This window comes from Amphiura filiformis, unplaced genomic scaffold (genome assembly GCF_039555335.1).
Source record: "Amphiura filiformis unplaced genomic scaffold, Afil_fr2py scaffold_187, whole genome shotgun sequence".
Taxonomy (NCBI): Eukaryota; Metazoa; Echinodermata; class Ophiuroidea; order Amphilepidida; family Amphiuridae; genus Amphiura; species Amphiura filiformis.
The window spans coordinates 30,630-54,486 of NW_027305651.1; the positions used below are offsets into that span (position 1 = coordinate 30,630).

The window sequence follows — 23,857 nt, forward strand, 5'->3', positions numbered from 1 at the left end:
CTTCGACAAGTTCCCAAATCTTCTTTAAAGTTTCCTTTGCCTTTGTCTCATCTTCTTTTCTATGTTCAAGAGCTACTTGATATTCGAGATCTTCTTCATTTCCTTCTATCCCTTCAACTGGTCTGGAGATAAATGTTCTGTTGGATGGTGGTTTTGGAAAATTAAACCGACATACTTTTCCAGTTTTCCGACATGATTTCGAATGACTTTTACTGTGTAGTTGCACATTGGTCACTAGTTCATGTAATTCTTCATCAGTCTCAGGGGGCAGTTCACAAGATATATACTTGTCAACAAACTCTGTAATATCTTCATCAGAATCTTCATCAAACTTCGGTGCATCTTTAACCCATACCATCATGTGAATGTGTGGCCAACCTCTTTGTTGGAACTCTGTCCTGTAGTAATAGTCCTCAACTTTACCAATTGGGCTAGCTGATGAGCACATTACATCTTTAATTAAAGTGTGCACTCTTCGTTCAAACATTCTGGCTGCTGCTGCAGGATTAGACATGATGATAGTACAGTGATCTTCCCATGTCATGTTCTTATGTTGCTCTTCAGTCATTGGTGGTTTGCCTTGTGATATTAGGATACCATTGGTTATTTCGATCCAGCGTCTGTCTGCAGCACTAAATGACATGAAAAATGTTGGGATTCCTAATTGACGTATCATTGCAAACAGATCTCGCTTTGATCTTTCCCAATAAGCAGGTGTTCCTCTTATTTGTGTCAGGAATCTATATCCTTCGTCCCTTTTGATTAGGTTTTTACTTGTTATTTGTCTCGCAACATAGATGCAGTTATCTTTCTACCTCCTGCTGTCTTAGTGTTACCTACTCTAATTGCGATAGAAATACCGGAGTGAATTTGGTGAACCTCTGTTGCATACAAAGCAAAAAATATGTATTCCGGATTCCTGACAAATCTGTTGTCCATTGAAAATAAGCGAGCATTAAAGTATCGTGAAGGTGATATCTTTTTCTCTCTCTTTTCCATGTAGGTGTTTTTGCCATCAGGAAATTCAGTTGGAAAACTCTTTGATTCCATTTCCAAAACCTTTTCAGGTATATTTCCTTCGCCAGGAGCAAGACACATTATTGATTCATCATGTTTGTCTGCAACATATTGAGCAAAATCTACTGGATGTAGAAACGAAAAAAGTGGTGCTGAGGTATTTGTAACATCGTCAGTTTCCGCTTGTACATTATTTTGTGATGCATCTGGAGGGTTGTGTTCGGAAGGTTCATCTATCATCATAGGATCTATATCAGAATTGTCTTTAGTAGCTTGGCTATCTTTAATTGCATCATCAGCAATATCATCTTTGTGTTGATCTTCAACATTACTCATATTGTCACTGGCCAGATGACTGGAACATTCCGATTCATTTTGGTTGACATCGGTAGACCTAATGTTTGTTGTTTCACTCACAGATATATATGTATCGACTTCTATGGCTAGTGGTTGAATGACAAACGTTTTGTATCTTAGATGCAATTCCTCAGATAAGAGAAGCAGATAGTCGTGAAGGTTTTCAAAGTTCTCAAAATACAATGCAACTGCAGTTCCTTCTGATGTTGGAAAACCGAATTCATCTCGAGAATGAGAATCAAACAATACATATTGTCCTGATGTAATGTCCTTATAAATCGCCATCATGTAAGGTTCAAATATCAAAATGTTAAAATTTGATACATGGAATGCGTCCTGTAATTCAACATTAAGTGGTCTTAACGCACTGTCTGGAGTAGCGTCTAATCTTCCACATCTTTGAATCAAATATCGAATCGGGAAAGATGAATTGCCAAAGGAACAAGTCGTCGGCAATTGTTCACTATCTAGATACTTGCTACGATCGAGTTGGCCATTTGCATTTAGTTCCTGAGATGTTGTCTTGTACAATTCATCGCCATATATCAGAATTTGGTCTAAATCATCGGATGTCAATTTGTGGGAAATACTCGGTATATAGCATAACATGACTAATGCATTACACGAACATTGTACAGCTCTTGATTCTTCGCTGAATTGGACATCTCCTTGATGAAAATTTGCCAATATTCTGTTTGCATAGGTTAATCTAATGGCCAGATCATCATCATGGAAGTCATGATCACTGTTCTCATTAATAACGTGGTCATCGTAACATTCACTAGAACTTCCGTCATAGTTGGTATTTTGTATGAATGGATCATCATCATTCTGCGACGTTTCATGGAAAGGTTCATCAGAAGCATCAGTGTGGTGACTTGATTCCGACATTGTTTCTTCCAACTCATCGTTTTGTGCCTGATGTTCTTCATTGCGAAGTAATTGATCGTTTAACATAGTGTCAAACTCGTCGAAATTTATATCAATACTTTCATACTCTGGATTGTTTTGTTTTAACCAGACAAGAGCTTGCCTTACTTTTGTTGGATTTACGTCCTGACACATGTGATGTCCTTTGTACTCTAATTTCTTTTTCAGTTTCACTCTGATTAGACTTTGTTCCGTTGGCAGTCTTGGTAAACATCGAGCAGTATTATCGACATTAGCTTTGACGCATACAACCTGTCCATTGATTCCTTTTTGAGCACCCTTTATAAGTGAAATCATCTTCATGAATAGTATGGCAGGCGAAATGAGATGTCTTTCCAGCATATTTAACTGAGACAGTTCAGGTGGCTGGTCATTTAAGCTAAGCTTATTTACTGTTGCTAATCTAGGAACAGAATTTGATAACATATTTCTATGACAGGCTTCACATATCCATTTGTTTTGCTTATCATTATCTGTTGTAAGAGGTAATTCTGCAATTGCAACACTTGCTGGTATACTCTTGAGTAGAATACGTTCATTATTATTTGTCTCGATATAATGTTCTAACCTGTTGCTTGAAAAGGATTCGCTGGCATATTTGACATATGTATATCAGTTGTTGGTCTTCTTTGCACGATCTTTTGAAATTTGCAATAACAGTATCGATATCTGATGACTTCTTTAATCTATTAGACTGAACACGTTGTCGCTTTATGTTGGCCTTTTCAGGGTCTTCATACTGAAGTCGAGACTGAAGTCGTGCTTGTTGTCGTTTTATGTCAGCCTTTTCAGGGTCTTCATACTGAAGTCGTGCTTGTTGTCGTTTTATGTTGGCCTTTTCAGGGTCATCATACTGAAGTCTAGACTGAAGTCGTGCTTGTTGTCGTTTTATGTCAGCCTTTTCAGGGTCTTCATACTGAAGTCGTGCTTGTTGTCGTTTTATGTTGGCCTTTTCAGGGTCTTTATACTGAAGTCGTGCTTGCTGTCGTTTTATGTTGGCCTTTTCAGGGTCTTCATACTGAAGTCGAGACTGGAGTTGTGCTTGTTGTCGTTTTATGTCGGCCTTTTCAGGGTTTTGATATTGCTCCCACGCTTTTTGTCGTTTTCTTTCGGCGTATTCAGGTGATGAGTACTGGTCCTTTGATCTTTTCCTTTTTTCTGCACGAATTTCATTTTGTACTTCTATTGGTTGATTTTGTAACCATTTTGATGTTTCGTTAGTTTTTGTCTTGGTTTGGGCAAACTGGAACTATCGTGGCTACTTCTACATGGTTTGATATTTTGTTCAGTCCATGTCGAACATCCTGGTTCATTTTCCACGCCAACTTTAACAGTCTTGGTATCTCTAATGTCGGTTTCAGTCACAGATATATCGATTTTCATAGATAATGGTTGAATGACAAACGTTTTGTATCTTAGATTCAATTTCTCAGCCAATAAAACCAGGAAGTTGTGAAGGTTTTCGAAGTTTTCAAAATACAATGCCACCGCAGTTCCTTCTGATGTTGGAAAACCGAATTCATCTCGAGAATGAGAATCAAAAAATACATATTGTCCGGATGTAATGTCCTTATAAATCGCCATCATGTAAGGTTCAAATATCAAAATGTTAAAATTTGATACACTGAATGCGTCCTGTAATTCAACATCAAGTGGTCCTAATGCACTGTCTGGAGTAGCGTCTAATCTTCCACATCTTTGAATCAGATATCGAATCGGGAAAGATGAATTGGCAAAGGTACAAATCGTCGGCAATTGTTCACTATCTAGATACTTGTTACGATCAAGTTGGCCATTTGCATTTAGTTCCCGAGATGTAATCTTGTACAATTCATCGCCATATATCAGAATTTGGTCTAAATCATCGGATGTCAATTTGTGGGAAATAATCGGTATGTAGCATAACATTACTAATGCATTACATGAACATTGTACAGCCCTTGATTCTTCGCTGAATTGGACATCTCCTTGATGAAAATTTGCCAAAACTCTGTTTGTATAGGTTAATCTAATGCCACCAGTAGGCTTCGTTACATCCGGTTTTTTGTCAATTGAGCTAACAGATTTGCTGCATTTGATTTTACTTTCTGGATTATCACGTTTATTATCATCCTGTAATTTCTTGTGTAATGCCAATTTGGCACGTGTTAATCTAATGCCATCAGTAGGCTTCGTTACATCCGGTATTTTGTCAATTGAGCTAACAGATTTGCTGCATTTGATTTTACTTTCTGGATTATCACGTTTATTATCATCCTGTAATTTCTTGTGTAATGCCAATTTGGCACGTGTTAATCTAATGCCATCAGTAGGCTTCGTTACATCCGGTTTTTTGTCAATTGAGCTAACAGATTTGCTGCATTTGATTTTACTTTCTGGATTATCATGTTTATTATTATCCTGTAATTTCTTGTGTAATGCCAATTTGGCACGTGTTAATCTAATGCCATCAGTAGGCTTCGTTACATCCGGTTTTTTGTCAACTGAGCTAACAGATTTGCTGCATTTGATTTTACTTTCTGGATTATCATGATTATTATCATCCTGTAATTTCTTGTGTAATGCCAATTTGGCACGTGTTAATCTAATGCCATCAGTAGGCTTCGTTACATCCGGTTTTTTGTCAAATGAGCTAACAGATTTGCTGCATTTGATTTTACTTTCTGGATTATCATGATTATTATCATCCTGTAATTTCTGGTGAAATGCCAATTTGGCACGTGCTTTATTAGAACGCTTAGGCATTTTCAAAGAAGTAATGTGATTGAATAAAAAGTGATAAATAGCGTTTAGGCTAATTAGTGTAAGTTTAATAAACACAAACAATGAAACTTTTAATACTATATAACGGCAAAAATATTTACGATATCTATTAAAATACGTAAAAAGTAGAAAATTATAACTACAAGAATACAACAATTTTAACAATGAAAGGTAACTTTTAAACAAACAAGTTTATGTATATAATAAATAGAACACTATAAAAACTAGGAATTGTTAATAACGCTTAACGGTTAAACTGATATACAAAAGGAAATTCCGAAATATCGGACTACTTTATGATGAAACAATTTAAATTGTCCAACATATACTTTGAGCTACTGGTTTTTGAAGTAATTCGGCTCTACAAAAGAGATTCGTATTTGTGTCGTTAACGTTTATGATTCTGTAAAATTCTTACTTTAACGGGACTGCACGAAGAGTCAAGACTCAAGAAAAGGTCTATCCGTTAATTGCTACTTTTATCTTTGAACAGAACACTAGTTTAGACAGAACGCTAGTTAACGTTTAGTATTAGATATTCAATTTCCGTGTCAAGTACGAATGTAGATTTTAGCATTACCCAGGGTCGGTTGTACGCTTATTAAACATTGTTTTATATCATACGGAACCAATCTACAGACCCCATAGACAATAAATAGAACCGTGTTGTTCACATTATTGTTGTACTTGCATTTGTTTTAAAATAATTTCATAATTAGGCCTGGGTTTTGGTTTATTCTCAAAGTCACATTTCAAATTCGGTTTTAACGCCCAATACAGAACGTAAATTCTATAATAATTATGTTCATTGATCTTTTTTTTTTTTGAAGAAAAAGTTTAACATTGTTATTCCAGTCGAAGATACTGTGTGTCTGAACACCAGTGGTTGAGGCTGATATTGGCAAATGTAAAATTTACTGTACTTCCATAAATCGTCATTAAGGTGTTCAAAAATTCTTTTTTTTGGCCGAAAATACCTTGATATCTCTTTCAAACCATATTTTATCTTCTGAAATCCACGTTAACATGTTCAAACAGAGAATGTCTTTTTTTTTCTACATATGCTGCAACTTTAAAGGCTTGTTTCTCTGTATTTTGTATTCAAGTTCCATGACCTTTGACTGATAATAACTTTGCAACTACATATCCCAAAGGTATCATTTTAATCCACACTTAGGCCTACTGCTTTATAATTATGAAACTGTAAATATCTCAATTAACTAATTTATGCCATGTGCCTTATTTACATGCGTTCGGTAAATTAGTAAGCAATTCTTGAAATATGAACGGCGATAATGTCTTTTACCTTTCTGCAGATGTGAAATATTGTTGCATAAGCTCTGAATCAATGATAATTGAGTATAATCGAATTTGGTGCACTGTAAAAGAACTCGGCCGATATTTTCAATCTAGGGTCAACTTTGTCAAGCGAAACACATGTATAAAACATAGTAGCAGATAGTACGTTACGAATCCTAATGTTATTCGTGTTGCTAATCAAATCTACTTCCAGGGTGCTTGAATTCTTTAATAACGCCATTTGTATTTATCAAAGTCCCGATTGACTTGTTACAAAACGAGCTCGAGCATGTGCATGGATTGTTTTCTATCATGCCGTATTGATTTGAAACAACGGATTCTTCCCCCGCAACTTTAATAAACTTAGTGGCGTTGTTTTCCCTGTATCACGATGTACTCACACTTAAGATAATCTCACAAGAGGCAAAAGAGACGTTCTGGATGAGAATTTATTTTTTTAATTGCTGGTACAACAAATTAGATCAAATACATGAGATACAATTAATATTTGAAAACACACCATGATGTACATCTGATAATAAACAATAAATTTGTACAGAAAATATAACTACGCATTTTAGTTAATTAAATCTGGTATTACATGACTAATAATCCATATCCATTGGTGTAAGCATGAAAGAATCACAAGATGCATTAGAATTATAATAATGTATATTAACGGGGTTATTGTGTATTGCTTGGGTACGCCTATACTTAATCATCTTCGACTATGATTTACTATCCTAAAAAAAATAGTTTACGTTTAATTATCTATATTCATAAGTTTTTGGTAACTATCCCATGTAAGAATTACGAGAGGCAAATGATCAATGTTACTCATAACGGGGCTTCACTTGCGTATTTTAGCTATGTATGGATAGTCCTATGACTGACTGTGCTTTGCTATATATTTTCCTTTCCTTGAATTTGTTTAGGCCAACCTGATTCTTTGGCGACGCTTTGGTATATCATTGTTATTAATATTTACATGTACTTATATTGTTTCATTGTCCATGTTGATTATTAGGTTTTTGGTTAATGTTTCATGAATGTAAGAATTACGAGATTTGCTTGGGTAGGCCTATGCTTAATCATCTTTAGCTATTTTACTATCCTTGACTTGGCTATATCATACTGTAATTAAAATCTACTTAAATATTATTGTTATGCAATCAAAAAGCTAGTTTACGTTTAATTTTTCATATTCATTATGTGTTTGGTAACTGTCCCATGTAAAAATTACGAAATTCAAATTATCAATATGTTAATAATAAATGTTTACGAGGCCTTACTTGGGTATTTTTGGCTATACATGGTAGACCTATGATTGACTGTGCTTTGCTAATTATTTGTCTATTTGTTTGCCTACCTGAGATGATGCTTTGGTACATCATTGTAATTTAAAATTACATGTACTTACATTGTAATGGAATAATTTGGGTAGTTCCATTCGCCATGTTCATTATCAATTCAGTTCAACTCATGTTTCATTTCAATTCAATGCGCTTCGATTTCGTTTCACTTCAATTCAATTCGTGTCAATTTGTCTCAATTAGTCTCAATTAGTCTCAATTCGTGTATATCTATGTTGGGTGCAAGGTCCAGTTCCAGCTCTAGTCCGACGGACCCCAGAACTCCCTTGTCGAAGAGATTACCTACAATTCAAGAACAATAGGCAACTCTGTGGTTCGTCTGCAATCGTGACATATAACGAGGACAAAAACAACACAATGGCCTGCAGTTAACCATGTCACATATAATAAGAACAAACACAAACATAACATGAATGAAATTGTCGCTGATCTAGGACAGCGTTCAAGCTTTTGACTTACGTTTGGTGGTCAGAATGGTGGGAACTTGAAGTGAAAGATATCCTTCTTAAAGGAACATTTTCTAGGGTGAAATTTTGTGTAGAAACTGAATCTGACATAAAAAATGCATAATTATCAACTTGAAAATTTTCCCCATAGCACTGTACAGGCATATTTCTGCCCGAAGTCCTCAAATTTGAGCGAAACTTGTCGCAAAAAAAATAAGTCCTTCAAAACTGGGACTCTCAGGGCTAAACAAATATAAACTTGCTCTAGAGGAGGTCTTGGCTACAGCAAGTTTATATTTGTTTAGCTTTAAACCTCACAGTTTTGAAGGGCTTATTTTTTTTTGCGAAGGCCTTTATTTTGTTCACACCCGCCAAAATGTTAGGGGTAGTAACATATTACTAATTTATTTTTGTCAGTACATTTAACCGAGTCAAAGTTTTATACCACTATTTAGCTATTGAAATACTGAACAAAAAGACACAAAAAGCATTTCAATAGCTCATACCATTGAGTTATAGCTTTTTCAAGCTCAAAATTAGGCGAAAATTGCATTTTTTCTCAAATCAATGGTCACCCTGACCCCCAACTTTCTAACCCTGTTACAAAAATAAAGAAATTGATTTATTCCATTTAATGATTTGAATATCACAAATGTGCCCTTGTCACATAATTAGCATAAACAATTAGGCACTACTCAGTAGTTTTCATGTTCATACACTCACAGGAAATTAGCATGTGAACATTTTTCTCACCCTAAATCGGCCATTTTCGGCCAAAATTGGACCAAGAAATGATTTTTTTCTCAAAATCAGTTAAAATAAGGGGATTTAAGTGCCAAAATCTGAAAATATGTGACATTTTACCCCTAGAAACATTTAAGTACCAGGTAATCAATAATTTTGACTGTTTTCACCCTGAAATATTTTTTTTTTCACACGTGTGTCCGCCAAAAGTAAGTCAAAGTTTGAATGCTGTCCCAGCAACTTTTTCAAATTTTGATGAATTTTTGAAAATTTTGTATATAATTTTATATACATGAATCATGTCCCAAAGTTTATCCTAGTCTCACTGATTAACCTCCTGTTTTGGTCATATTTATCACAAATTTCCAGTCTCATGGAAAGACACCCATTTTTGGGACCTTCCCAATGAAAGACCCCACCCACTTTTTTGGTGTCTAGGCTCTCACCGAAAGACCCTTTTTTTTCTAAAACCTATCCGGACATCACCGTCACTTCCAAAGTTGAGTGCCCCCCTCCGATGGAACTCCCTTGTCAAATAGATTATCTACAATTCAGGAACAATAGGCAACTCCCAAGATAGCAAGACAAACGTTAACAATGTTCAGCATGGTCACGGTCGGTAAGCTGACACCAAGACAATGTTAGACCATTGTTAAATTATGGTTGCAATGGGAACGTCAGCCTAACATTGGTCAACGTTATTATTCCAACCTTACATTATGGTCGGTATGTTAACGTCAAGCAGCCATCCTTAAAATGACGGTCAGCAGTGATGTAGCGTCATAGGGGCAAGTGCCCCCCCCCCCATCGATTGCAAAATTTAGAAAATCCCATAGGAAAATTGCCAAGACACAGCTTGTGCCCCCACACTACGCCACTGACGGTCAGCATCAATTCAAGTTTGATATCAAGACAACATTGGCCCAATGGTCGGTATGGTCACAGTCGGTAAGCCGATGCCAAGCCTATGTTAAACCAACGTTGACATGCCAACCTTAAATAATGACTAGATTGGGAACATCTGGCCAACGTTGGGTCAATGTTGTTATGCTAACCTTATAATATGGTCGGTATGCCAACATAGTCAGCCAATCTTAACATGACAGTTGGCATGCCAACGTTGTTGTGCCAACCTTAGATGATGGTCAGTATGCCCATTACATCGAGCCAATGCAGCCAGCCAATTTTAAAATGACAGTCGGCATACTAACGTTGTTGTGCCAACCTTAAAATGAGAATTCTATTTTATATTAAAAAAATCAACATTTATAGTAAATGTTACCAATATTTACAGAAACTTTGATCAATATCCCTAAAAAGATGGACTTGGGTGGTTAATAGTCATTAAAATATATCTTATATTAAAAACACTTCTCCAACTATAAACACCCCATTAGCTCAATGACTTGTATAAAATTAAGGTACGGTAATCAATAATTTGTCTTCGTTGTAAAATAGAGAACCAGGTAATATAAGACTAAATGTAAGCATAGTATACACTAATAACTCATTTAAAAAAAAAGATTTTTGTCTCATTGAGCTGGTTTGCTAATGGTTGGGTCAACGTTGGCTAACGGTTGGATCAACTCGGGTCAATGGATGGATTAATAATGTTGGCCCACAAATTATGTATTAGGCCAAAAAAAGTTTGTCTCAACCTTTTGGCTAAAAAGCTGTCCTATGTGATTTTTTTTTTTGCAATCCTGTTTTAGGGCTTTTTGTTTAGCAAGAAGCAGAACACATGCCTTACTACGAAAATGTAGTTTGCCTATTCTAACTGTAACTTCTAAACTCCAAACCTATGCTCACTAAACTGTAACTCTGACCTAAAACTACACATCTGCTAAATAATTCAAACATTTAATCATTCAAACCCTTAAAAACTTGCAAAGTTCTGAAAAATCAAGATCACACAACGTGACAATGTAATGTCAATGGTGCAAAATTTAGCACCCCAAATGTTGATGTGCGACACTAATTTACTGTTATTTTATTCTATATTAAAACATTACCGAAGTAGGAGTACAAAAAGTTGCATTTTATGTGTTGAGGAAACCCTAATATTTACTCGGCATGACATGAAAATGAGTGAAAAGGTGATCTTTCCTCTGGTATACCAATATCAATCGAGCAGTAAAAAATTGATGGTGTTATACAAGGCGGAGATCTATTATAAGTAGAGTTGATTCTTCCGCTATTTCGTTCACAGAGCCAAGACTTGTATGCTCTCTCAATAGATCGATATTCAGAGCGAACGATGATACAGTTTTTGGAGTATTTATTTTTGACATTTTGTCTGAAATGATTGGAAATTGTTTTGTGCCCAAAATGTTAATTTTCTTGGAAACTTCAATGATTTTATCATTTTAAAAGCTATACGCGTGTGGTCCGGAGACAAACTTTTTTTTTTGGACTAAGAGTTCGGTCAATGTTGGATTGGTGTTGATTTTAGTGATTTCCAGTGAATCTACATAAATGGGAAAATTTCCAAATGCAATTTTCTCAAAATGCTGTTTTTTGTGATATGCGGGTATAAATCTACATGTACATGCAGAAATTGTTACAGATATTCTCCATTCATTTGACAAAGTAAAGATATGACCAATTATAATTTTAATGTAAAACACCCCAAGACAAATTTGATGTCAAAAACTTACATGAATTTGACATCTAATAATATGAAATTGCAAATTGCAATTGCAGTTGTCTTATATGGCCTTGTTCATTAATAATAATAAATAAGCATTACAAAGTCATTCAAACCAGATCAATTATACACAAAACATACAATCATATCAATGATCATAACAGAGTGGTGAAATGCACACGACCGTATCCAAACAAAGGGCTGGGACACGACAGCATACAACCGCGCATACATACCCCCAAACACCATACCATGAGTGCTAGATGCACAGATATGGCTCCTGAGAGCTATAACAGCTATGCATCCCACACAACATGTGTACAAATAATAACAATCAATAGATAAGTGCAACAACAATTACAAAATGTGAGAAACAAATAAAAACATTACTTCAGCACAGAGCAGAAACAATTCTGAGTTCACACAACCATTTCCCAACATAGCTGCTAGGAAGTAATTGTGTGAGTCCAACAATCATGAAATGAGAGGCCCACTATCACAACTCCAAGAAAGCAGGAACAGTGCACCTCGCATAGCCCCCATTCATCAAACAATAATTACAAAATTAATAAATGGTCATGTGTCATAAGTTGGGACCCCTTTCGGTAACACATGGGAAATTTTGAACATTACAATGGCTTGATGAGGCTTGTTTTCTTAAGCATTTATTTATTGCTATGGAAAGAGTATAGATTACTCTTTAAAAAAAATGACACAAACTTTATTATTGTATAACTAGTATTATGGAAAATATGACATAATCATCACCTAAAGTGGAAAAGTGTTATTCCACCGCCAAATTAGGTATCCCAACTCATAGCGCAGGACCAAATCGAGTAAATTTATACACAATATAGCAATTAAGACATTTATAAGGAAATATTTCTTATAAAGGGCAGTAAAAATATGATCATGTATGAGAAGCCCACCGACTGAGCACTGATGATGGGACAGTCAATGTACCTCACATACAAAGTAACACATAATACATTCTTTAAATACAAAAACATTGCACAAAGTGTGACCTCTCTCAAGCACACACAATCAGTAGCATCAGGGGAAGCTTAGGACTGACATGATTCCAGGGAGCCAGTCAGTGGGCCTTGCATAACATTCCGGTACATGAGTAATAAAAAGCATAACATGAAAAATACAACAACTCAGCAAGTAAAACAATCATATAAAACAGCACAGTTCAATAGCCAATACATAGCAGGTAAAAACACTGAAACACATAATTAAAATGAAAACAAGTATGTTTTTAATTTAAAGATGCTTTAAAACTAGTCACTGACATAGAACATTTGATTTGTAAAGGCAGTTCATTCCACAGCATTAGTGCTGTGCTGTAGCAGCGAAATACCAGCTTCCATACAATTTAAATGTCTTCACTGGAGTAAGAATTTGGCACCGGACCTGAGCGAACGAGTGGACTTGTATTCCACACTCAACTAACAGATATAGTCCGGTGCAAACCCATTTAGTGATTTGTAAGTTATTAGCAAGATCTTATGTATAATAATACGCTTCCGTACTGGTAACCAAAGAAGCTGTTGCAGAACCAGTGTTATATGTTCATACTTTCTCACACGAGGTACCATCCTAGCTGCAGTGTTCTGCACTTCCTGTAGTTACCGATTTCATAATGCGGTAGTCCATAAAGAATTATGCTATTACAGCTGCTGTCTAAGAGTGAACTCACGAAGGCATGGAAGAGTTTCTCAGTGGATGCATGATCGAGGTACTTTCGAACTTGACCAATTTAGCGTAGAGCGAAGTTAGATGCTTTGCAGATTTTATGCACATGAACGGATATACTAAGGTGTTTATCAATGGTCACACTAAGGTTCTGTGCTGAAGAAACTACATGAACAGATTCCGAGAGAATATGAATGCCGCTTGGAATAGTATTACTTTTACGTAAGAACTTGGAAGTAATATGAAGGAATTCGGTCTTGCTTCTCAGTTTCATCTAATTGTCTGCATACATCCAGTTTTTCACATCATGGATGCAGTGTTCCAGATTGGAGATGGCAGTTGAAGTCTCTGACTGATTGAAGATCATGTAACAGTTGTGTATCATCAGCGTAGAACATCAGCTCTATACCATCATGGGACGTTATTATGTCTTCTAAGTTCTAACAGAGCGGTGTACATGGTAAAATACAACGGGCGAAGCATTCATTCATTCATTCGATATTATGTGCCTTTTTATGTATGGACGTCTAATAAAGTGATGCTGTTGATTGAAAATCAGAATCACTTCAATTCATCCATGAGTGCAGCCTGATCTTAAGATTGTGAATAGAGGCCGGATTATGACAATCATGGTTAACACATTACTCTTTTCAACTGTGTGATCATCTACAAATAACTAATTGTATTTATGACCGATGGCTTAGGTATGTACTTTCATGGTTCATGTACCTGATTCTAAATGTACCATAAGTAAAGTGAAAGCCTGACTTTAATGTATTGATGTCACCACTTAAAGACAGACATTTATCTTCTGATGATTTTAGTCTAATTTAAATTTGGAATTCATTCAGTTTCTTGTAAACTTCATTGCTCAGCAAATTGTGCTGATAATCTATATTGAAAGTACTATTGGAGTAAGCAGCAGCAACTGCTTTGTTTGAAATGTAGTTACTACTGGTTTTGAATGCAGCACATGATGAATGAGCTAGCAGACACTTTTGATTTAAGTTCTTAATTTGTTTTGTTGATGTAATTCATTCATGTCAGCTAGCCTTCATAGGCATAGTTTGAGGGTGCAGGCATGTGCTGCAATGGCCTGCTACACTACAGCATCTCTATCTAGATATTTTACATGATCCATTGACTGGCAAAGGTGGTGCAATCTCTGTACATGCTATTGAGTGAATAAATCTAAAATCCAAACAGTTCAGTTTCACAAAGGGATGACATCCTTGAGAATCCTGTTGCTTCTTTAATAATGCGATCAAAAATATCAATCTCTACTCTCTATAGATGCTGCTTACTAAGAGAATAAATCTAAAATCCAAACAGTTCAGTTTCACTAAAAGGTGAACACAACACAGCAGCTGTGATCCTTTGGAATCCTGCTGCCTCTTTGATCAACAATATTGGCAAATGCTATTACCAAATCCATGCACAAAACATAATCTGCTTCATATGGAATGTTTGATGCTGGAAAGTATTTTTCTGAACGTCAGAATGGTTCCTGAGTATCATAATATAATAGAGACTACATGTAGTGTCCTGGTTTGTCTGGTCAACTTGGGCAGTCTGTATAAAAACAAAAGATAATAATACTACATTATGAACAAACACAAACATCATATTCAGAAGTGGGAAATCAGGGTCAGAATTTTGGCGAGAATTGATTCTCGGAAACATTCTGGCAAACAGATTTGCATGAATCAAAGTAAATTCTCACAAACTTTTGTAGCTTACACAGAAGTTGATTTGCAAGAGTCAAATGATTACCGCAAATTTATTCTGCAAGAATCAAGATTGATTCTCGCACTGTGAAACAAAATTCTGACCCTGGATGTGAAAGATTACAAAGGTTCAAAGTGACTTGTGCAATGTGAAAGTTTTGTTTTCCTTTTAAGTAATGTGTTGGTCCACCTTCATTGCAACGATTCTACATTCTATTGACCAGGTTTCGAATGCATTGCTGTGCAGGTGACTCCATGCACGTTGCAGTATTCTCAGCAACCCTTGCAGTGTTGTGTTGTCATTTACATTCTTGTTTCCAGCTTGCTTCAGATGGTCTCAGAGATGTCCAATGGGGTTACAGTCTGGGGCTTGGCAGTGCACTACAGTCACTCGTTCAATTCCTCCATGGAATCACCTGGACCAGCAGTGCATTCGAAACCTGGCTAATCACATTCAATTGACAATAACCACTCAGCCATGATTTAAACCATAATGACAAAATGTTGAACAAAAAAGTACCGCACATGTAATGTGTAACTAATCAGGCTACATTTCACACTTTAAATCAATTTAAGGGGCCTAACAGTTTTTTAGTTATGCCCAAATATGTCAGGGGGGATTAAATTTTTTGGAATCATTTACTACATCATACATGCTTGTGCATATTGCTAAACCAGATATCCGTGACCGTTATGGGCGCCCAGTTTAAATTTTTCTTTGTGCTATGTGCCTGCAGTGTGACGTTTACATGGCAGACACTCACCTTACTCGAGAACTCCAGCTTAAAAATTGCACACAATAGTTTTGACTAGAGTCCAAAGCTATCGTTTTTCGGTAGATCAGTATTGCGATTTTTTGCAATGCATTACGCAAATATGTTAAATACCCTGTTCATGTTTACATTTGGATTTTAATGATTTTGTAATCTTGGGCCTTGATGAGGTATGGTGACACAAGAGGGCGCTGCACACTTTTTTCTCGACACGAGGCCAAAAATTTTGTCATTTCATGTTAAGATAGATTATTTTTAGGACAAAAAAAACTGTTTTAAATAGAAACAAAAATAACCAAAAAAGTCATTTTGGCTTCGATATAGCCCACTGGTATTTGAAGGTAGGCTTATCAAGCAACTCACCATTATAGGCTGATGATGTGCGACTTGATATCCACGTCTCTCTACATGCTTCCTTCTTTTCACAGGTTCTCATAAATCGATGGCAGTTATGACAAAACCGTGGTGGGTGAATGTTGTTATGTGTAATGTCAACATTGCAGTATTGCAACAGTTTTGTATTCCAAGTGATGTTTGATAACTTATCCACACCCTTACTGTCAAAACTTGTTCCAGGCAACTTTGATCCAGGCCTACGGAAATCTCTGCCACACATCATAAACACCTTTTGCAAATTTTGCTGATGCTGAAGGAAAGACATATTTTAGCCTGTGAATGAAGGGAAAATAAAAATTAAATTACAATTTAAACGTGATTGTTCCAATCACTCACATAAATAATCCGCTTATGCGTCCCGTTTCGTAACACGCAAACAAGCACATGTAATCACCACGTAAGTTCACATACTAAAGATCGCATATTAAATGTGTGCATGAAGTTCACGAACGGAAGATACATTTCATAAGATTTTAAGAGCCAATCTTACTTATTATGTACGCATCTGTGATACAAAAAAGTTTAAAATTATTTTGGTAAATATTAACACCAACAACTCACATACATTATATACAGTATGAGCGTGCACAGCGCCCTCATTCACCTTAAAAAAATCATGAAATCTCAGCCTCTCTGAGCCTTACTTACAAATGATAAACTTTGGAGGTGCATAATGTACATGTATAACATTGTGAGCCATCATCATCCCAACCTGCATTTTGCATTTTTTGAAGTACCAAATGATTACCGGTACATCACAAAAACCAAGGGGAAAAAAATGGGACCTTTGATAGTGCAAAAATCCCAGCAAATCCAATGTTTTGATCAAAAGTGCCCTCGTGCAAACTTCTAAGCATCATAACCATGGAGGTCTTTAATTTCAAACTTGTTCAGACTTGGGCAGGCCCGTACGCAGGATTTTTTTTGGGGGGTGGGCGATTTTGTGAAAAGTGGACTTTCTTCTCCAAATTTAACGTAAAAAAACTGATTTTTTTGCTTGCTACTCTCGCAAATTCTTATATTTTGGGACTTTTTGTATAATTTTGCAAATTTGGGGAGGTGCGGTCGCACCCCCCGCACCCCGCCTGCGTACGGGCCTGGACTTGGGATAAGTTTAATTTTGCAGCAACAAGTTTTTGGGATTTTGATGGCATACTGTTAGCAGAGGTCAAAGCTCAAATTTTCCTATTTTCTCAACTTTTTACATGCCTACATTTCCACACCCCAACGTCACCTGATTCTAAATAGCATCTCATCAAAGAAGATGTAATTCTCTGCAAGAACTGAAACAAGGCGGTTCTCGAACCATGATTCTCGCCTGCTTTTGTGACCGCCTGCTTTCGCGATAACTTTTAAGTAAATGAACCTGCAACAACCCATGAAGATCGACATCTAAATGACCTTCCAAAAATTTGGCTCTACATGTAAATCTTGGCTGAATCCACAAAGTTTCATGTATATACAATTGTTTTTATTAATTTGACCTCATCTGACCCCTGGATGACCCCAAAATGACCTTCCAAAAATTTGACTCTAAATGTTGACTGTAGGCCTACCCACCAAATTTCATGCCCATACAACAGTTATTAGTAATTTGACCTCAGATGACCCTGGATGACCCCAAAATGACCTGAAAATCTAATCAGGTAGAAGGCATGCGTGCATTCTAAATTTTTTGTGCGCTCCTCGTGCATTATTGTTAAGTATTCATTCAATTGTGTAGGGGCCTACTCTCAAGCTTCAAATCAACAAAATGTGTACGTGTACACTTTACAATTTTGGTGTAATTATCACTATGACTGCAATGAGTAATAACTTCAAATTGTAATTTTTAGCTAATAAGTTAATGACCATATAGGCGTAGATACTGGGGGGGGGGATAAATTCCCACCCAATATTTTGAAAGAGGGGGGTGGTCCATACAATCATCCCCCAATGTTGATGCCTGTAGGCCTATATGGGTTTCTGACCAAATTAACCCTGATTTGGGCAATTTGGCCATTTTTTAAACCTAAAAAGTGCCAAATTTGTTGTACTTCGCGCAAATTCATTCCAAAAATGTTTGTTGTCCAAGGTTCCAAGTTTCCCAACAACCCCCACCTAAGTATTTATGAACACTCCCTTAGGTAACTGAAAACAATTCTTGTAAAGTCACTTTATCTGAAAATGTCAAGCAAATCCTGATATTCTTGGGAAAGAATGGTGGTATTAAGGGACCGTTCGCAAACACTTGTTAGGGGGGCCTGATGCAAAAAGGGGGGCCCTGAAAATTTTTGACCCTCCTAAGAGGCGGGCCAGAAAAAAATGACCAAATTTTCCTGGGAAAAATTGAGTTTATATACTTTTCTATGGGGTTGACCCATAATTTTCATGTCAGAAAGGGGGCCTGAAATTTTGAGATCTCAAAAGAGGAGGGGGGGCAAAAAATTGAGTTTATATACTTTTCTATGGGGTTGACCCATAATTTTCATGTCAGAAAGGGGGGTGGGGACCTGAAATTTTGAGATCTCAAAAAGGGGGGGGCAAAAATTTTTCGCAATTAATTTTTTTGCATCATGCCCCCTTAGTGTTTGTGAACGGTCCCTAAACAAAACTCAATTACATTGTATCGATGAAAGCAGTTGAAATAAGATCGAAATCCATAATTTTAATGTCATTGTTTAGGAAAAAATACAAATAATGCTCGGAATAATGTAAGGCCGTATAAAATTAATGTTGTGGTTCTCGTCCAGAGGATTTTCATGAATTGATGAGGGAGGGAGGTGTTTTTTTTTTTCTTTTTTTTTTTTTCCCAATGTAAAATTAGCATTGTCAGTAGTTTTCGGTCTTCTCCAACAGTGCTCGAGGAAACGATGAGGCCCTTTTTTTTTTTTTTTATGTGAGATGCTGACGCATAATCCCCCTAAAATAACAAAAAAAAGAATTGGAAGGGATGCTTGTTCTCTAATAAACTTATTTATATGTATGAAGATTTCATAAATCATTCCAAAGTCTAAAAAATTGAAAAATCTAAAAAAAATAAAAATATGACAAATCCCAGAAATTGAGGAGGGAGGGACGAGAACCAAAATATTAATTTTACACGGCCTAAAACGTAATCGCACACACCTCACGGAGCTTAACCTAATTTCGTGCAACAAAAAACGGAATGGTATAACAATTGAAATGGCAGGACAGATTTTTTTTGCTGAATAAGTTGAGAATGGACCGTCCCACTTGATTTGTGAAAAGGTCGCGAACCATTTTGGTGGACCCAAGTAACTGCCTAAAATGAGGCAAAATTGAAAAGAAATGGGGTTTTAAATAATATTGAACTTTGGAATTAGCAAAGTGTAAATCATGATGAGTCTAATATTACCGTACATACATGTACTATAGAAAAATTATCAAGTTTGTGTACATCGTGGAACATAGGTAGTAAGCAGTTGTACGCAGATAGCCTCGCTATATGGACGCGTAGAGTAGCCTTGTATGGCTGTACGCGTGTGTACTTTTATTTTTTCAAATATCTTAAAAATATAAGATAAGATAGGAATGTATTAACTACATGTACTAAGGTTTGCCCGTCATATTATACATAGCCAGGGTTCGCAGGTTTTTACCGCAGGTGGAAAAAACCGCGGTTTTAACCACGGTTTTAACCGCTTGGCAAAAACAGTTTTTGCCGGCAAAAATGGCAAAAACTAAAAAAGTTATTTAAAGTTCAGATTTTTGATCTCATAATGAATTATTAAATTAAAAAATTATTTTCCGGAGTGTAACAAGGCCAGATTTTGTAATTAAAAATAACATATAAAGAAATTAAAGGCATGCATTTTCATTGCTCACTTAGTGCATTTAACTGACATCTGGCATATCAAATTCAAAACTTTTTCATTTTAAGGACTTGATGAGACAAAATATTATGTTGAATGATTCATTAAAAGTTGTATGTTTACTGTTTATGAGCTTTCTGTATACCGTACTTATTAACATTTGAGTGACTATACATAAGTTTTTGCCGGTTTAAACCAGGCAAAAACAGTTCGGCAAAAAACGAACCCTGTTAACTTGGCCAAGAAAGACCCTAGATTTTGACTGCTCACAGCTTCAAAAGCGTCAGCTCCCAAGACCCACCACCTCAAATATCCGGGGGAGCATACCCACCAAAAATTTTTGATGTGCCCCCCCCCCCAGGTGTTCTAGGCGAATTTGGCTGACTACATGTAGCATGTGGTAAGGTTTGCCTGGCATACCTACATACATGCTGCATGCACAGGTAAGCGTTGGATTCCTGCACTTAGAAGGAGGTAATGAATATACACTACATCAGTTTAACATCACTGTCGAGCTGTCCTGGTTCTGAGCATCGGCTGCAAACATTTCTGTATGATGAGTAATTTGTGGGGGTGGGGGTGGGCTGATATGATATTTATATAATTATAAGAGGCCACAATTTTGTCAAGACTTTTGAAGATTTATTTAAGATTTAGTTAAAGCCATATTATTATAACATTTGCAGAGAAGAACGCCCTCAAAAAATTTTAAATTCAGGTTTGTTTTTGCACGATTGTAATGTACTTTAGTAAACAAAGATTCTCTGCAAAAAAGACTTCACATGCAGGTGCTGTAGTTTTGTCAAAATCCGAGATTATGAATAAACCACGATGGAAATATTACTCAAATCGAACGTGTATTCGATGTCAACACACCCCTACGTACACGGCATGCGGGACACACACACATGCCAGAGGATCGTACCATATTACAACCGCCGGAGTAACATGCATTGGCGCTAGTAGTACTAAATTCCGATTTTCTTTGCTTTACCTCACTTGTTCGGCTCAAAATTAAAAGGGGTCGACATATCTCAGTGATATCTGACAGTAAATGCTAACATTTTATTGAAAATGAATACTAATTTATTTTTAAAGAAATGTTATAATATGGCTTTAAGTTGAGCTAAGCTTAAGTTTTCCAAAGTTATTGAAAACGTCATAACATAAACAGTAGGTATGCTAGGTGAATTCAAATTTGCCATCAAACTGCATCATTTTATATATCAAATTAAAGCCCTTGAGTAAACAAAGCCAAAAATGAAAACCTTTTTTTCATAGCACTTTCCGTAGCAAAGTTACATCTTGTCAAAGATTGACTTTCATCAAACAATGTCAAAAAGATTCAGCTAGCAAAATTCCCCAAAACGACATTTCGGGGGTGTTTCTAGATTTTAGTCTCATGATGATAGCAGCTTTTTTTAATGGAACTGCTATCAAAATCCCTCTAAAATTCCATGTGCGAGTGACTTATCACCATTAAAAATCATATATTTTTCTAAATTATATAAATTTCTATGTAAAAATGCATTGACATTGTCGGCGAATTTGGCTGACTAGCAAATGTGTTTGCCTGGCATACCTATAAACAGTGGAAGCCTTCTAATGCAACAAAGCATTTCGCAAGTCACTAAATCTTCACGCGAGTCACCAGGTCATTTCAGTTGGTGTGATATGCACATTGTGCACCTTAATTACCGACTTAACCAAAAGAAAAAGAAATATTCATGACCTCTTTCTAAGTGCAGGAATCCATCGCTTACCGCATGCACTGCGTGTGAATAATTGTGATTCACATTGCCAACTTTTTTACGCGTCTATACATGTATAAACCTCTACAATTAGCAATCTGTTCTCAATATTATACATGTATGTGACCTTAAAATATTACTAATGTGTTTTAGTCAACACTCACCACCAGGCTTGGGTCCTTTAACAATGTTTATACCTTCAAACATGTCGCGATTCTCGGTACGTACTTTCCAAGTAGGCTGCCACTGCTGCCATTGTATCATGTGCTTGAAGGAGAGCCCGTTTTCAAGAGGAGCACCACTGTGGTAGATGAAATGGCGTAACATGTCTATCATCATTTTATACCGGAAGTGACTCCTAAATTACCTTAGTTTAACCCTATAAAAAAAATACCACATGATACATTGGGTATAACAATTCATGTGTGAACATAACATCATTCTCCTATTTTTTTCTTAGCTAATAAACATTTTTGAAGAAATTTCGATTTATACCGGAAATGACCCCTTAATGACCTTTGACCCCAAATCTGTGTACACCACATTGACACTGTGTAATAACAATGCATGTGTGCAAGTGGCATCACTGTCCTACGTAATTTGTGGGAGAAGATGCATTTTAAAGGTATTTCGTTTTATACCGGAAATGACCCCTTAATGACCTCTGACCCCAAATAACAAAATACCATAGATACATTGGGTAAACACAATTCATGTGTGAACATACCATCACTCTCATATGTTTTTCTTAGCTAATAAAATTTTTCGAAGACATTTCGATTTATACCGGAAATGACCCCTTAATGACCTTTGACCCCAAATCTGTGTACACCACATTGGCACTGTGTAATAACAATACATGTGTGCAAGTGGCGTCACTGTCCTACGTAATTTGTGGGAGAAGATGCATTTTAAAGGTATTTAGTTTTATACCGGAAGTGACCCCTTAATGAACTTTGACCCCAAATAAAAAAATACCACATATACACTGGGTAACTGCAACTCATATGTGAATATACCGTTACTGTCCTATGTTTTCCTTAGCTAATAAAAAAATTTGAAGGTATTTCGTTTTATACCAAAAGTGACCCCTTAATGACCTTTGACCCCAAATCTGTGTACACCCTATAGACACTGGGTAATTGCAATACACATGTGCAAGTGGCATCACTGTCCTATGTAATTTATAGAAGAATATGCATTTTGAGTTAAATTCACGTTTTTGACCCCTATGACCCGTGGGTGACCTTTGACCCCACGAGTTTCATGTGACATGTAGGGGCACGGTCAATGATTATTATGACCAAGTTAGGTGAAAATCGATGTAAGCATGTGAGTGCTAGAGCAAATGTAATGGTTGACAGAAGAAAGAAGAAGAACTAGACTTAGCTGTGGTCTAAGACCACGAACACAGCCGTGTTGTGGCCCTTTAATGACCTTTGACCCCAAAATATATGAAAACCCAGTATGATGCACGTGGCATCACTTTGCCATGTTATTTGTGGCAGAAGGGGCATGTTGGTTACCAAATTTGTGTTTGTGTGCAGGGAAAGGAGATAAGTATAGGGTCACGGGCATAGATGTTCGTGTTTTGTCGAACACAACTCTGCTGAATCCACGTGGTTCAGCTATGCAAATGATGATATTCCTAAACAATTTGAAGCAGCAAGAAATTTGCGGATTCGTCCTCAGTGCCCAGGACCCGCAAGACTGTACTTTGTCAAATCAAGAGAAGACAAAGTAGAAGACTAAGACTCGTTTCTGACTAGTGCAATTTTTGTTGTAGATAGAAAGGGGTCCAGAACAGTGTACTTTGTCTGCAGAGAAGACAAAGTTGCCCCATTTCTAACTTACGCACAAATTGCCCTACCCTGGGCATACGAGTCTTAACTAAGACTCAATTATAATTATTGGTTAGCATATAGTATATACAATAATTGCAAATAATTTATTATGATTCATGACAAATTATTTTATGTAGGCTATATACAGAGTGACATTAATACATTATTAAAATATAAACATAATATTTTATTGATATTGCACAAAGTGAAGGTATATATAATTTACAAAAAAGTGAATAAAAAGCGACTACAATATTATCTGATATAGTGATGTCAT

At 36.3% G+C, this 23,857-nt stretch overlaps 1 protein-coding gene and 1 long non-coding RNA gene across 2 annotated transcripts in view; both read right to left on the minus strand.

The window, feature by feature from the left end:
- LOC140145260 (bactericidal permeability-increasing protein-like) overlaps positions 1–23,857 on the minus strand; it is an 80,780-nt gene that overhangs the window by 18,226 nt on the left and 38,697 nt on the right. The gene's annotated exons all lie outside the window — the stretch shown is intronic.
- On the minus strand, positions 6,269–21,985 carry LOC140145263 (uncharacterized). The gene is made up of 3 exons (XR_011858012.1): positions 21,901–21,985; positions 16,138–16,443; positions 6,269–14,846 (listed from the first exon to the last, which is right to left on the minus strand). It is a non-coding gene; the product is annotated as an uncharacterized lncRNA (long non-coding RNA).